Genomic DNA, 16,674 nt, shown 5'->3' on the forward strand with positions numbered 1-16,674 from the left:
TTTCACAGTGGAATTATGATACAAAATTTGAGACCAAGCCACATAAGGAGGTATTAGCGCAGATGACCAAAAGCTTGGTCAAAGAGGTAGATTTTAAGGAGAGTCTTAAAGGAAGAAAGAGAGGTAGAGAGGCGGCAAGGTTTGTGGGGGTGGAGAGTGGGTGGGGGGGCGGGGGGATGGAATTCTAGATCTTAGGGCCTTGGCAGCTGAAGGCACGGCGACCAATGGTTGAGCAATTAAAATCAGTGATGCTCAAGAGGCCAGAATTAGAGGAGTGCAGATACTTCAGAGGGTTGTGGGCTGGAGGAGATTAGAGAGGTAGGGAGGGGTGAGTCCATGGAGGGATTTGTAAACAAGGATAATAATTTTAAAATAAAGGCAGGTGAATAGTCAAGTCTAGAGGTAACAGAGGCATGGATGGGGGTTTCAGCAGCAGATGAGCTAAGGCAAGGTCGGAGTTGGGTGATGTTCTGGAGGTAGAAAAAGGCTTTCTTAGTGATCGCATGGATATGTGGGCAGAAGGACATTTCGGGTCAAACATGACACCCAGGTTGCCTCAGATAGATACAAGGGAGAGGAATGGAGTTGGCTCTGCTGCCCATGTCCTAACTTACAAGTCCCATTTACCCATTACCTCTATGCTCGCTGACCTACGTTGTCACCTGCCTCTATTTTAAAATTATTGAGTTTTTGGTGGAGGCCAAAGACAATGGCAGTCTGACAATTTAGAGACCGTGGAGGGGTCGAGAAAAATGGTGGTGAAGTAGAACTGGGTGTCGTCAGCATACATCTCATTAGAAATACTCCATCTCTGACAATGCAGCACTTCTTTAGAATTGTACTGAATTTCGATTGGGTTTTTGATATAACATATCAAAATTATTACAATGTTTTAATTTGCCACTGGCAAAGAAGAATGTTATCAAAGTTGCATATAAATTCATGTAAGTGATGGAATTGTTGCTGGGTTTCAAATCAACATCCTGAGTGTTCATCCCGTCATTGGCAGAATCATTGATCTGACAAAAAAATTGCTTAATAGCTGGTGAATTAGAGAAAAGTGTCACAGGACAGTAATAACAAGCCTCTACAAGAGATAAGGTAAATGGTTGCTTAATTGAACTTAACTGAAATCTTGTGAGGTCTGTGATACAGAGAATTTTGTTCAATTGGAACAAGGCAACTCAACCTGTGAGCAGCACCTGGTGAGTAAGGTTCTGATATATTGATTACAATTAAAACATTTGTGAAGTTTCAAATATATTTTCTGCTGCAACTTTAAACATTCATGTTGTGCGGTGAGACTGCCTGTCAAGAAATTACTGTAGAAACAATTACAACAAGCTCTCATATGGCTTACAATGGCTCATATAGATTTCACCTATAAATCAAATTTAAATACACTTTAGCAATGTATTTGAATTCTATTTTTAGGTGTTGCAGGAGTAAATTACATTTGAAGACGATCAGAACTGTCATGATGAGTGCTGTCAGTGATGCTATCAATGTAAGCTATCTAATTTGTTTCATTTACCAGCTTTCTCAATGGTAATTCAGTAATAGCTGGAGAAATATTTTTTGATTGTAGTATAGACTCACTCCCCCACCGCTGACATTCTTCTGAGCTATAAATTTGTATATTCAGCACTTTCTGTGTGTGTAGTATATGGGGAACAGTAACATAGTGGTCCGTTCCTGGACCAGTAATCCAGAGGCCTGGACTAATGATCCAGAGATGCGAATTCAAATCCCAACATGGCAGCTAATGGAATAAAAAGCTATTGTCAGTAATGGTGATCATGAAACTATCAGATTGTTGTAAAAACCGATCTGGTTCACTAATGTCCTTTAGGGAAGGAAATCTGCCATCCTTAACTGGTCTGTCCTATATGTGACTCCAGGTCCACAGCAATGTGGTTGACTCTTAACTGCCCTCTGAAATGGCCTAGCAAGCCGATCATTGTAAAAAAAAATGCTACAAGAAACAATAATAAGAATAAAACCAGACGGACCACTCGGCATCGACCTCGGCACCGGCTACGAATATGACAACGGCACACCCAGCTTAGTCGACCATGCAAAGTCCTCCTCACGAACATCTGGGGACTTGTCAAGCAACAGCCTGACATAGTTATACTCACAGAATCATACCTTTCAGCCAATGTCCCAAACACCTCCATCACCATCCATGTGTATGTCCTGTACCACCTGCAGGACAGACCCACCAGAGGTGGCGGCAAAGTGGTATACAGTCAGGACGGAGTGGCCCTGGGAGTCCTCAACATTGACTCTGGACCCATGAAGTCTCATGGCTTCAGGTCAAGCATGGGCAAGTAAACCTCCTGCTGATTTCCACCTACCGCTCTCCCTCAGCTGAGGAATCAGTACTCCCCCATGTTGAACACCACTTGAAAGAAGCACTAAGGGTAGCAAGGGCACAGAATGTACTCTAGGAGGACTTCAATGTCCATCACCAAGAGTGGCTTGGTAGCACCACTACTGACTGAGCTGGCCGAGTCCTGAAGAACATAGCTGCCAAACTGGGCCTGCATCAGTTGGTGAGAGAACCAACATGAGGGGAAAACCTACTTGACCTTGTCCTCACCAATCTATCTATTGCAAATGCATCTGTCCATGACAGTAAAAGAAGCAGTGACCACCACACAGTCATTGTGGAGACTGTTGTATATGTAAGCACTCTGTTAATGACTCCACGAGGCAGGGGTATGCAACTTGAACTGTACAGACTGTAGTCCTTTATTGCAGCTCCTAGAGTGAGGACACCAAGAGGTGGGCTGCCTTTTATACTTGGTTAACTGCAGTGTACAAGTGACCCTTAGGTCTCCAGCAGCAGCACCCTCTGATGTATAGGTATGGTATATACAGGGTGAAGGTACATTCAGGTCTAGTGTTACAGTACATCATTGACATGCATACATAACAACACTCCCCCCTAAGCCTTTCCCAAGTCCTTATTGCCATGACATGGGGAGGTGATCAATAGTGGGCTGTGGGAGGTTGTGGTGAGTGTTGTGTGGGTGCCAGGTATGATCCCTGTGCTCGTGGCTGCACTAAACCATTATTTACCCCGCCCCTCACATAAAGACCATGTGGGTGTCACTGTTGGAGCATTCCTCAGTGATGGAGCCAGTGCAATGGGTAAGGTACATACATTGTAGAATGGGTAGGTGGTGGCGTTTGGTGGTGGGCAGGGCCATAGGTGGAGGGCTCCTTGTCCTCCATTGTTGGTGGAAGTCTGGTCATTTCAGGGTCCGCCGGGAAAGCTGGAGGGTACTGGCCTCTAGCTCCCGGTGCTGGCCCTGGTGGCCAGGGGGTGTAGGGCCGATCTGGGGCAGGTTGCCAGTGGTGGTGGCTGTGCTGCCCATTGACCGCTGTCCCTGCAGTGGGTCTGCTCCCACTGGGTATGTGTGAGCCCTTCCTAAGGCATCGCATTTGTTCCAAAAGCCCAGGCTACATGGTCAGGTAGCCTGCTGGAACCTGGGGGTCTCGCATGGGGGGGTTTCCTCTGGCATTGACATTATACCTGTAGAACCTGGTGTCATTTAGCATTCTACTTTTCACATGCATGACACATTGGCTCCGATCGCAACTAGTTGACTCGACTCTGTTATCTCTCTTCACATTATCACATTTTGCACTTACAACACTTTCTTGTGTATCGGTGTCTCCATACAGGTTTACATTTATCATATTAGCATTTCTGGCATCACTATTTAACGGAACAAACTTGTTACTTACATCACTTTTAAAAGCATTCATTAAATTTTTTCCATTGGTTTTTCCGGCATCACCATTTAACATTACTTTTGTATACCTGCATTCGCTTATCCCTGCACTTTTAACTTTAATGTCCTTGGCTTCGCTGTGCCTAGAGTGGAACTGTCCCTTTAATTGCCTTCGGTTGCCGGTCTCCTTTCAGAGGGCCCTCCAATCTGGTTCGCCGCTCGGTGCCACATGTTGCTCCTCCAACAATACCCCTCGTGGTCTGATCGCGGCCATTTTGATTCCAGGTTCTTCGCTTCGTGGTGCGGCCACCATCTTCTCGCTCTCCTCAAGGTAGGCTGTGGTGATCCTTTTCTCCCCAGGTTCGGCCACGGACGCCGGGAATCCACCTTCTACACCGATCTTCTTCCCTTGGAGTCCTGCCATGGCCCGGAAGGTGAGATCTGGTCGTTCAGGTTGGATCATATCGCCACAGTGTTGTACAGTCTGTGTCGTCGCCACGCATTCAAGCTGGATGGTAGGATGTCTAGGTGCTGCGATGGATCCAAGTTTGGAGTCGCATAGGATGCCGATCGCTGGGGCCCGGAGGCCGTTGTCACTCTGACCGATTTGGACCTGCTTCATCCAACTTCTTCCCAGCAGCGTTGGACCATCACCGGCAATGATCCACAAAGCAAGCTTGTACATCGTGCTGCCATGGGACACCTGGATGTCCACGCTGCCAACAACTGGAATAGTGCCTTTTGTATAGGTGAGCAGCTTTGCCTGGATTGGGGACAGTTTTGGTCGTTCGGCGGGATTGTTCCAGAGTTTTTCAAAGACCGTTTGACTCATCAACGACTGGCTCGCCCCTGTGTCGATCTCCACTTCCATTTGATGTTCACTTCCATTTTCCATGGGGAACTCTCGGTGGAGCAGGTATATATTCCGTACTCTTCTTCCAGGGGCTGAGCAGCTTCGTCTTCATCAGTGTCGGAACCCAGGTGATCGGCCAACTCTTCAGTGACGCGGTGAGCAAATCTTTTTCTACACATTCGCTGAAGGTGACCTTTTGAGTTGCAATCTTTTGCAGGGATAGTCTTTGTATTGGCACTGATGGGCCCTGTGGTTTCCTCCACAGTGCCAGCACGGGGCTAGCCGGTTGGCCCCATGTGGCAGACTCAGGGTTGCGGGACTCGGGCCAGCATTCTTGCCTCTGAAAGTCGCCATTCTGTTCACTGTGCTCATCAGTTTAGAGTCCTGGGTGTGGGTTATCATTCGTTTGGTGTCGCAGACTGAAATCATGAAGGGCTGGCTCACTTTGATTGCCTTCTGCAAGGTGACCGTAGTGTCCGCAGAGAGCAATTTATGGAGGAGACTCTCGTGGCCGATTACAATAACAAAGGTGTCCCTTAGTGCTTCGGTGAGGTGGTCGCCAAAATCGCACGGTGCAGCCAAACTTCTTAGATCTGCAGCATACTTAGCAATTTCTTGGCCTTCAGGCCACCGGTGAGTGTAAAACCGGTGCCTGGCTGTGAGGATGCTCTCTTTAGGTTTAAGTTGCTCTTGTATTAAAGTTACGAGCTCCGCATAGCTCTTGGTTGTTGATTTCGCCTGGGCTAGCAGGTCCCTGATGAGGCCATGGATAGTGGGCCCACAACTGCTGAGCGGGATGGCCCTGCGCTTGTACGCCAGCGAGATCAGTGAGTCCCCAGCAAGGTTGTTCGCAATGAAGAAGTGTTCTAACCTTTCATCCAATTTTCCCCATCAGCGAATTGTTGGAAGTTGCTGAGATTAGACATGTTGTGCGTGGAATTTGTAACATCGTCGCCAGTTGTTGTGTAAGTAAGCACTCTGTTAATGACTCCATGAGGCAGGGCTATGGCACTTGAACTGCACAGACTGTAGTCCTTTATTGCAGCTCCTAGAGTGAGGACACCAATAGAAGAGCTCTCTTTTATACTTGGTTACCTGCAGTGTAAAGGTGACCCTTAGGTCTCCAGCAGCAGCACCCTCTGGTGTACAGGTATGGTATATACAGGGTGAAGGTACATTCAGGTCTTGTGTTACAGTACATCATTCACATGCATACATAGCAGAGACGAAGTCCCATCTTCACATTGAGGACACCCTCCATCGTGTTGGGTGGCACTACCACCATGCTAAATGGGATAGATTCAGCGCAGATCTATCAGCTCAAAACTGGGCATCCATGAGGCACTGTGGGCCATCAGCGGCAGCAGAATTGTATTCCACCACAATCTGTAACCTCACTGCCCGACATATCCCTCACGCTACCATTACCATCAAGCCAGGGGAGCAACACTAATTCAACGAGAAGTGTAGAAAAACATGCCAGGAGTAGCACTAGGCGTATCTAAAAATTAGGTTTTTGAACTGATTTGGCACCAAGATTAGAACCACTGGAATCGTATAACTGGCCCATGTTTTCAACAGAGGGTATGACACACTTTGACTGACAGACCACACTACACTGTGTCATCACGACAAGGAGAGAAACCAATGCGACAGTTGTAAACTAACTTCTCCAGCCTCGAAGTCCTGAAGGAAGGAAGAACATCACCATCACGGCCGCAACCGACCACAGACAGCGTGGTATCAACGGAAAACCACCGCGATCGACCAAACTTGAACAAAACTCCAACAGGAAAATAAAACGATGAATCGAAAAGTTTCCACTCTACAATCTAATCCTGACCTACTAACGGGAAAAACATTACCTAACAGACTGTAGAAACCTATTTCTAGCCAAAGAAAACGGGTACTTACCCCACAGATCCAAAACGCACCTGACCGCATCAGCGGACTCAACCCAACTGAAGATTGCGCAGCAAGAAGTCTTCTCCAATGTTTGGGGTACAGCAAGCAGACCCTACTGCATCCAGCGAACCCTGAAACGTGATCTACCGTTAACTGTCAAAAGGATTGGTAAGCATTGTCCCTGCCTGCCCTGGAGTCCAACCTAGCTAGAATTAGGTATTGAGAGGCGGGAGGTATAATTTTACTGTAACCCCCTTTGAATGTATAATGTATGGTTCTTTAATAGAGTGATTCTAAATTTGACCTCGTACCTTTCCTTGTATTGTCCCTTATTAGAACGATTGTAAGTTTGGCCTTGTATTATCTTACTAGAGTAATAAGCTTGTATTTCCTTGACTGTAATAAAAACAACGTTCTTTTGCATCAAACCAGTGGCCTTTGCACTTTTGTCACACCTCCCCCCAATAAATCCAGAGTGGGAGCGATTCGAACCGCTCAAGTTGGTCAGTAGGGAACCTGAACCCCTCATAGAGACCACACCCCTTACAAAATGGCGACTGTGGCAGGACTCTGGTACAAGGGGTGTGATGTGGAGAATGCTGGTTTGGGGCAAAGAACCAAGATGGAAGAGAAGATTTCCTCCTATGTTTATAAGAAGGTCAATGTAACTAAAGAATGGGTGCTCAGTCTATTGCGCGCTGAGCGTCCAACTGACGCTGCAGCCCAATGGACAGCAAGCACTGCAGTAGAGAAGGCAATTTGTTTGGTCTACCTACAGGGACAGGTCCAACTCCTAGACAGAATGAATGAAACATTACAGGCAGAGTTATAGGAATGCGCAGAGAACTATCAGGAAAGGGTTATGTCAGAAGAAAGATTATCAGGAGAACTCCGTAAGCTAAAGCAGGAAAGGACCCAAATAATGGAAATGTTTAAAAACAGTCAGGACTACTTTCAATGCCAGGTTACCGAGGCCAAAAGTAATGAAAAGTCACTGAGGGAGGAAATCACTCGCCTCACCCTGCAAGTAAAAGAACTCCAGGAAAGATTAAAAGATGTGCAAGCAGCGTATAAAGTAGCTAGCACTAATGGGTTTGAATCGGGAGACCACGGCCCCTGCCAGCAAAAAATTAAAAGTTTGAACCTTGCTCTGTCCAAGGCAAAAGGCATGGTATGCCGAATAAACCCAGGTACGCCCCAGGTAAACCTGGAAGAGAAGGAGGAAACTACCCGGCCACTACCTGTGGCACCGGTGACTACACCGGTTCAGCAGCAGGAGGGGCAAATCAGTTGTGGGGCGGACAGGGATAGTGAACCACCACCACCTGTAGCACCGAGTTTCAGCTCGGCTTGGCAGCAGGGAGCAGAGGGAGGTGAGCCAGAACAGGGAGAGCCAGAATCAGGGTCAATGTCCCCGGTCCGGCAACAGAAGTTTGGCCCGCCCACGAGTGCCGGGGGTCCAGGGCCCCTGGAAAGTCAGTTTGTGGTCCCCCACACTCCCCACCAGATGGGTATGATAAGTCACCTGGGAAAGCTAACTCCAAACGGAGACCTCTCGGTTCACTTTGTGGAAGTTGAACAGGCAGGGGATATTAATCGGTGCTATGATGCAGAAATGGCAAAGATGCTTCTCCTATCCTTAGACAGCAAACTGTACCAGTCCCTCTCTACTGAGAGCAAAAGAGGACAGAAAGGACATTTTAGAAGCTATGGGCTGCAATGACGGGAGTCCCTTCTCCAGAGTGGAGAAAACGGTGCAGCTCACAGGGGAAACCCCAGAGGCTTTCACAGACCGACTGTGGCCTGTGTACAAAAGCGCCTGTAGTGGGGACATAGACAGGGATAACTTGTGCTCGGATGAATTAGCACACTGGCTCCGAAGCCTAGCAGCTAACAGTTTACCCAGAATAAGAACCAAGGCTGAGGCTTGGTTCGACCCAAGAGATCCCCAAGCCACAGAACAGGGAGTGCTTAGGCAACTGATCCTAGCTTAGAGAAACGGCAGAGGGACAGAAGAGCACACACAAAGGGTAAGGGTTCCCGAAATCTGAACTAGCCAAGATAAGAGGGAATGGCGCCACGAGGGGGGCAACCCCTCCGATACAAAACGTACCTGCTTCAGGTGCTGAAAGAGTGGGCACTGGAGAAAGGATTGTAGAAATCCTTGGAAGGATAGCCCAGTAAAGAATGCTCCAGCCCCGGCCAAAAAGGCCGAGACCGAGAAGTCAGCCCCTCCCCACTCGTTTGATACCTTTTTAACTGCGCTCCGAGCCATGTTAGATGGCCCTGGGAAGGTAGCACCGCCACCGGTACCGAGATCCCAGCTGCCCCCTCCCAACCAAAACCGTGACTAGGACAGGCGCAGCCTGTCCACCTGTGTGCCCTCGAGTACGATGCGTGAGGGAGACCGACTGTACAGATGGAAGTGGAAAAGGTGAAAGGGACTTACCTGCTGGATACCGGTGCCTCAAGCACCCTTGTCTATGCAGCTAACCCCGCCACCTCAGCTCTGTCTAACGGGGTCCCCTACAGCTTGGTGGGTTTCACAGGCACTGAACAGACTGGCTCATTCGCCGTTCCGCTCTCCATTCATTTAGGTACACTCCACACTAAGTGGACCTGTGTCCTGATGAAGTGGGAGCAGGAAGGGAGAAGGATCCTGGGGGCTGACTTCATCCTAGGCCATGGGATCCTAGTGGATTTAAGAAACCACTGTCTTTGGGGATCAGTCTGTATGGGACAGGAGAGTGAGGTGATAGTTATCCCGGGGAAAGGGACGTTGTGCACCATGAAACCAAAGGTGGGTTACAACCTTGAATCACTGGTCAGTAACACCCCGATAGAATATCAAGAGTATGTGAGGAAAAACCTTGCAGCTTTTGCCACTCACAAACACGTCTGCGGGAGAATAAATGGGGTCCAAGTTAGCATAGATGGGGACCCCATGACCCGACCACAGAAACAGTACAACTTCCCCAGGGAGGCAGAGGCAGCCATGGAAACAGCCTTGGGCTCTCTGGTTAAACAGGGAGTATTGAGACCAATAGCTACCCATGTGAACTCTCCATTGTGGCCGGTTAAGAAACCGGACAACTTCTCGAGAGCCACGGTGGACTATTGAGTACTCAACCGTAACATCCCCGCCTGTGCACCCACCGTTGCTGCTGTCGCCGACCTCATTGGAAGTATCCCAGCCTCTGCGACCACCTTCACGGTGCTGGATATTTCCAACGGGTTCTGGTCCATACCTTTACGAAGGGAAGATCAGTACAAGTTTACTTTTACCTTTAAAGAACAGCAATAAACTTGGAACTGTCTCCCTCAGGGCTTCCACAACAGCCCAGTATTTTCCATCAGGCCAACTGTTTAAAGAGCTTCAGCAGACCCCAGCAGTTAGTACAGTATGTAGATGACCTGCTCCTGTTCACCGATGAGGGGGAGGAGCATGGCCCACTGCTGGCTGAACTGCTGGAGCTGCTGAACGAAGAAGGATTTAAAGTAAACCTCAAGAAGGCACAGATCGACCTGAAGGAAGTAAAATTCCTGGGACTAGCTGTGCGCGCTGGGGAAAGAACCATTGACAAAGCTAGAAGGGAAGCAGTGCAGAAGTTACCCATCCCCAACACAGTAACAGGAGTAAGATCTTTTCTAGGGCAAACCGGGTACTACAGAGATTTCATTGAAGATTATGCAGCCACCGTAGCCCCTCTGCTCCGACTCCTACACAAGGGAGTGGAGTGGAAATGGGACAAAGATTGCGAGGCAGCCTTTATCCAACTCAAGAAAGACCTGCAGACTGCGCCAGCTCTAGGAGCCATAGATGGGGGTAAAGAGTTTTTCCTGAAGGTAGCAGCCAGTGGGGACAGCCTGAGTACAGTACTGCTCCAAGAGCGGCACGGCCGGCTGAGAACAGTGGTCTACTCCTCCAGGATACTCACGGATATGGAGAAGGGATACTCCAACTGTGAGAGGCACCTCCTAGCCACTCACTGGGCTGTGAAAAGATCACTGGTCTTTACAGGGTGGTCCCCAATCACGCTCCTTAACCTCCATACGCCCACGCAAATGCTCCTGGATGGGAGAATCAAGGACGGGACAGTGAGCAGTGCCCGCATTGCTCGCTGGACCCTGCTCCTCTCTCAAATGGACATAAGGGTAAAGGGTTTCGGTAAGCCTAGACTCACAGCCAACATGATGTATCCAGGGACAGCCCACCGGTGTTCCATCGAAGGGCTATGGGAAATTAACGTAGGCTTTCGGGCTGGGTTACACTCCACAGGCCGAGAGATCTATGTGCACGGTTCAAGCACGGTATCTGCGGGTGAATGACTCACAGGCTGCGGAGTTTATGACCCCAAGGCAGGCATTGCCCTGGCGACTAAACTCCCCAGCACTATGAGCGCCCAGCACGCTGAAATATCTGCGGTGGTGTAAGTAGCCACACACCCCGAAGAATTCCCTACCCCATACACGATTTCCTTGGACAGTATAGAAACATAGAAACATAGAAAATAGGTGCAGGAGTAGGCCATTTGGCCCTTCTAGCCTGCACCGCCATTCAATGAGTTCATGGCTGAACATGCAACTTCAGTACCCCATTCCTGCTTTCTCGCCATACCCCTTGATCCCCCTAGTCGTAAGGACTACATCTAACTCCTTTTTGAATATATTTAGTGAATTGGCCTCAACAACTTTCTGTGGTAGGGAATTCCACAGGTTTACCACTCTCTGGGTGAAGAGGTTTCTCCTCATCTCGGTTCCAAATGGCTTATCCCTTATCCTTCGACTGTGAGCCCTGGTTCTGGACTTCCCCAAAATTGGGAACATTCATCCTGCATCTAAACCCGTCAGAATTTTAAACATTTCTATGAGGTCCTCTCTCATTCTTCTGAACTCCAGTGAATACAAGCTCAGTTGATCCGGTCTTTCTTGATAGGTCAGTCCCGCCATCCCGGGAATCAGTCTGGTGAACCTTCGCTGCACTCCCTCAATAGCAAGAATGTCCTTCCTCAGGTTAGGAGACCAAAACTGTACACAATACTCCAGGTGTGGCCTCACCAAGGCCCTGTACAACTGTAGCAACACCTTCCTGCCCCTGTACTCAAATCCCCTCGCTATGAAGGCCAACATGCCATTTGCTTTCTTAAACGCCTGCTGTATCTGCATGCCAACCTTCAATGACTGATGTACCATGACACCCAGGTCTCGTTGCACCTCCCCTTTTCCGAATCTGTCACCATTCAGATAATAGTCTGTCTCTCTGTTTTTACCACCAAAGTGGATAACCTCACATTTATCCACATTATACTTCATCTGCCATGCATTTGCCCTCTCACCTAACCTATCCAAGTCGCTCTGCAGCCTCATAGCATCCTGCTCGCAGCTCACACTGCCACCTAACTTTGTGTCATCCGCAAATTTGGAGATACTACATTTAATCCCCTCGTCTAAATCATTAATGTACAGTGTAAACAGCTGGGGTCCCAGCACAGAATATTGTGGTACCCCACTAGTCACCGCCTGCCATTCTGAAAAGTACCCATTTACTCCTACTGTTTGCTTCCTGTCTGACAACCAGTTCTCAATCCATGTTAGCACACTACCCCCAATCCCATGTGCTTTAACTTTGCACATTAATCTCTTGTGTGGGACCTTGTCGAAAGCCTTTTGAAAGTCCAAATATACCACATCAACTGGTTCTCCCTTGTCCACTCTACTGGAAACATCCTCAAAAAATTCCAGAAGATTTGTCAAGCATGATTTTCCTTTCACAAATTCATGCTGACTTGGACCTATCATGTCACCTCTTTCCAAATGCGCTGCTATGACATCCTTAATAATTGATTCCATCATCTTACCCACTACCGATGTCAGGCTGACCGGTCTATAATTCCCTGTTTTCTCTCTCCCTCCTTTTTTAAAAAGTGGTGTTACATTGGCTATCCTCCACTCGATAGGAACTGATCCAGAGTCAATGGAATGTTAAAAAATGACTGTCAATGCATCCGCTATTTCCAAGGCCACCTCCTTAAGTACTCTGGGATGCAGTCCATCAGGCCCTGGGGACTTATCGGCCTTCAATCCCATCAATTTCCCCAACACAATTTCCCGACTAATAAGGATTTCCCTCAGTTCCTCCTCCTTACTAGACCCTCTGACCCCTTTTATATCCGGAAGGTTGTTAGTGTCCTCCTTAGTGAATACCGAACCAAAGTACTTGTTCAATTGGTCCGCTATTTCTTTGTTCCCCATTATGACTTCCCCTGATTCTGACTGCAGGGGACCTACGTTTGTCTTTACTAACTTTTTTCTCTTTACATATCTATAGAAACTTTTGCAATCCGTCTTAATATTCCCTGCAAGCTTCTTCTCGTACTCCATTTTCCCTGCCCTAATCAAACCCTTTGTCCTCCTCTGCTGAGTTCTAAATTTCTCCAAGTCTCCGGGTTCGCTGCTATTTCTGGCCAATTTGTATGCCACTTCCTTGGCTTTAATACTATCCCTGATTTCCCTTGATAGCCACGGTTGAGCCACCTTCCCTTTTTTATTTTTATACCAGACAGGAATGTACAATTGTTGTAGTTCATCCTTGCGGTCTCTAAATGTCTGCCATTGCCCATCCACAGTCAACCCCTTAAGTATCATTCGCCAATCAATCCTTGCCAATTCACGCCTCATACCTTCGAAGTTACCCTTCTTTAAGTTCTGGACCATGGTTTCTGAATTAGCTGTTTCATTCTCCATCCTAATGCAGAATTCCACCATATTATGGTCACTCTTCCCCAAGGGGCCTCGCACAACGAGATTGCTAATTAATCCTCTCTCATTACACAACACCCAGTCTAAGATGGCCTCCCCCCTAGTTGGTTCCTCGACATATTGGTCTCGAAAACTATCCCTTATGCACTCCAGGAAATCCTCCTCCACCGTATTGCTTCCAGTTTGGTTAGCCCAATCTATGTGCATATTAAAGTCACCCATTATAACTGCTGCACCCTTATTGCATGCACCCCTAATTTCCTGTTTGATGCCCTCCCCAACATCACTACTACTGTTTGGAGGTCTGTACACAACGCCCACTAACGTTTTTTGCCCTTTGGTGTTCTGCAGCTCTACCCATATAGATTCCACATCATCCAAGCTAATGTCCTTTCTAACTATTGCATTAATCTCCTCTTTAACCAGCAATGCTACCCCACCTCCTTTTCCTTTTATTCTATCCTTTCTGAATGTTGAATACCCCTGGATGTTGAGTTCCCAGCCCTGATTATCGTGAAGCCACGTCTCTGTAATCCCAATCACATCATATTTGTTAGCATCTATTTGCACAGTTAATTCATCCATCTTATTACGGATACTCCTTGCATTAAGACACAAAGCCTTCAGGCTTGTTTTTTTAACACCCTTTGTCCTTTTAGAATTTTGCTGCACAGTGGCCCTTTTTGTTTTTTGTCTTGGGTTTCTCTGCCCTCCACTTTTCCTCATCTCCTTTCTCCTTTTTGTTTCCCTCTGTCTCCCTGCATTGGTTCCCATCACCCTGCCATATTAGTTTAAATCCTCCCCAACAGCACTAGCAAACACTCCCCCTAGGACATTGGTTCCGGTCCTGCCCAGGTGCAGACCGTCCGGTTTGTACTGGTCCCACCTCCCCCAGAACTGGTTCCAATGCCCCAGGAATTTGAATCCCTCCTTGCTGCACCACTGCTCAAGCCACGTATTCATCTGCGCTATCCTGCGATTCCTACTCTGACTAGCACGTGGCACTGGTAGCAATCCCGAGATTACCACTTTTGAGGTCCTACTTTTTAATTTAGCTCCTAGCTCCTTAAATTCGTTTCGTAGGACCTCATCCCTTTTTTTACCTATGTTGTTGGTACCAATGTGCACCACGACAACTGGCTGTTCTCCCTCCCTTTTTAGAATGTCCTGCACATGCAATTCGTGTACGGAGTACTTGGCTATCTGGCCCCACCGTGGATACTCATCCGCAAACGGGAGACCCCTAGAAATTAAGCTCCTACTGGAAAAGATCATGAAAGCCATAGGGGAGGAAGGGAATATCTACATAAATAAGGTGAAGGCACATTCCACCACCGAACCCTGTAGCAAAGGAAACCAGCAGGCTGACATTTTAGCCAAGCAGGGGGCCTGCACGGGCAAGCCCTAGGACCCATACAATCCAGGACCCATTGCAGCAGTCAGGGGCAGGATAGGGATGGCAGGGAAGGCCGGGATAGCTTTGCCCCCCGGACCTAAAAATGGTTCATACCCAAGAGCCCATTCTCATAACTGTCCTAAACATGCAAGCTCAAGGGGAAAGGATACGTCACCGCAGCAATTGCCATTAAAGAAGGCATGCTGTTCAGGGGGGAGCAATGGGTAGTACCGCAACAACACCGGAGAGAATTCCTCCAGCTGGCCCGCGAGGGTGCAGGAGCAGGACACCCCGGACCTGAGACCACTTGGCAACGAGTGGAACAGGCAGGGTGGTGGCCAGTACTCAGGGAAGATGTCCGCGAGTTCTGTGCTAGCTGTCTGGTGTGTGCGGCCAACAAAACCGACCCCCAGAAAGGAAAGGTGTCTATGGGACATATCAGGAGGGTAGAGGGACCCTGGCAGTCGATCCAAATCGATTACATCGGGCCCCTACCCACTGCCCAGGGAGGCTACAAGTACTACCTAGTATTAGTGGATCACTAAATGGGTGGACGTCTTCCCATGCTGAACAGCCACTGCCCTGGGAATAGCCAGGATCCTGGTCAGAGAAGTGTTCTCTCGATGGGGAGAACCACAATACGTGGAGTCCGACCAAGGGAGTCACTTCACCAGGCAGGTGATGCAGGTACTCGGCATCAAAGGAAAATGGCATGTTGCCCACAACCTGCAGTCATCCGGGCCTGTGGAGCGTTTAAACCGTGCCATCAAGGAAAGGGACAGTGACTCTCCCAAAGGGTGAGTAGAGGTCTTACCACTGGTCCTTATGGGGATCCGGGCCAGCCAGTCAAAGAGCACTGGGTACTCCCCGTACGAGCTCATGACCAGCAGAGCCATGCAAACCCCCACCCATGTTTAGCCCCGGTACTCATGGAAGGTCAGCTTAGGGAAGCGAACCGGGACAGCATTGTTCGGAATCTGTTTGAACACCTTAAACAGATTCACTGGCAGGCTGCTAGCAACATGGGAAAATAGCATCAGAGCAACCAACTGCTGCTAGAACCCCGCAAGCACCATGAGTGGGAGAAGGGTACTAGGTTATGGTAAGGAACTACACTCGAGTAGGGGTCTTTGAGGCACTGTACATGGGACCGTACCACATTGTCGACAAGGCAAGCCCCATAGTCTATGCCATAAAATTGCCCCGCTGAACAAAGTGGTTCCACATAAATCAGTGCAAACTTTTCAACCCAGGGGCAGCAGCTAAACGCGAGGGACCGCCAAAAACTGTGAACCATACTAATGACAGGGACCCCCAGCCAACAACCCCTGACTGTGGAATTCCCACAGGGGACGTGGCAGACCCACAGACTGCACCTAGAGGGACGGTGGAATGTGTTACTGGAGGAGCTGCCCCCCAATCATTTGGGACTCGGACGCACCCCCAGCAGCTGGAGCCTTAAGAAGGACTCCCCGCACAGCACGGCCAAAGACACCGTGGTCACCAGCGCTCCAATTTGAATGGTTCAGCCCTGGGAGAGAGACCAGCCACTGAAGGGCACCTAAGGTCAGAGACCAGCCCGTGAGCAGGGACACCCAGCCGGTAGCCTTGGGAAACAAGGGACCCCCAGAAGAGATAGCGGTAGAACAGCCACCAAGTGAGAGTCCCCAGCCCATAGCCCTCGACCAGGCAGAGCTCCCAGGGGAAGAAAGGAACCAGGTAGCCACCCGCAAAGAACAGGAGGTGACGTTCCCCCGATAGTGTGGGACTCAAACCCTCATCAGGTCAGGAGACTTCGGGTTAGACGGTGCAGACTGACCTATCACCGACCTCGCTGGACACCCAGCGGGAGAAGAAGAAAGAAAGAAGGCAGGAATTAACCTGGCCACCCGGAAATGTGTGGCAGATATACATATATAGTACGATATGAATTTAAGCCTGTTTCGTATGTTAGAATAGTGTAAGACTATTATGTGTAATGATAAGTATATATGTATTAGTTACTGGGATAAGGA

Source organism: Pristiophorus japonicus, chromosome 2 (assembly GCF_044704955.1).
Source record: "Pristiophorus japonicus isolate sPriJap1 chromosome 2, sPriJap1.hap1, whole genome shotgun sequence".
Taxonomy (NCBI): domain Eukaryota; kingdom Metazoa; phylum Chordata; class Chondrichthyes; family Pristiophoridae; genus Pristiophorus; species Pristiophorus japonicus.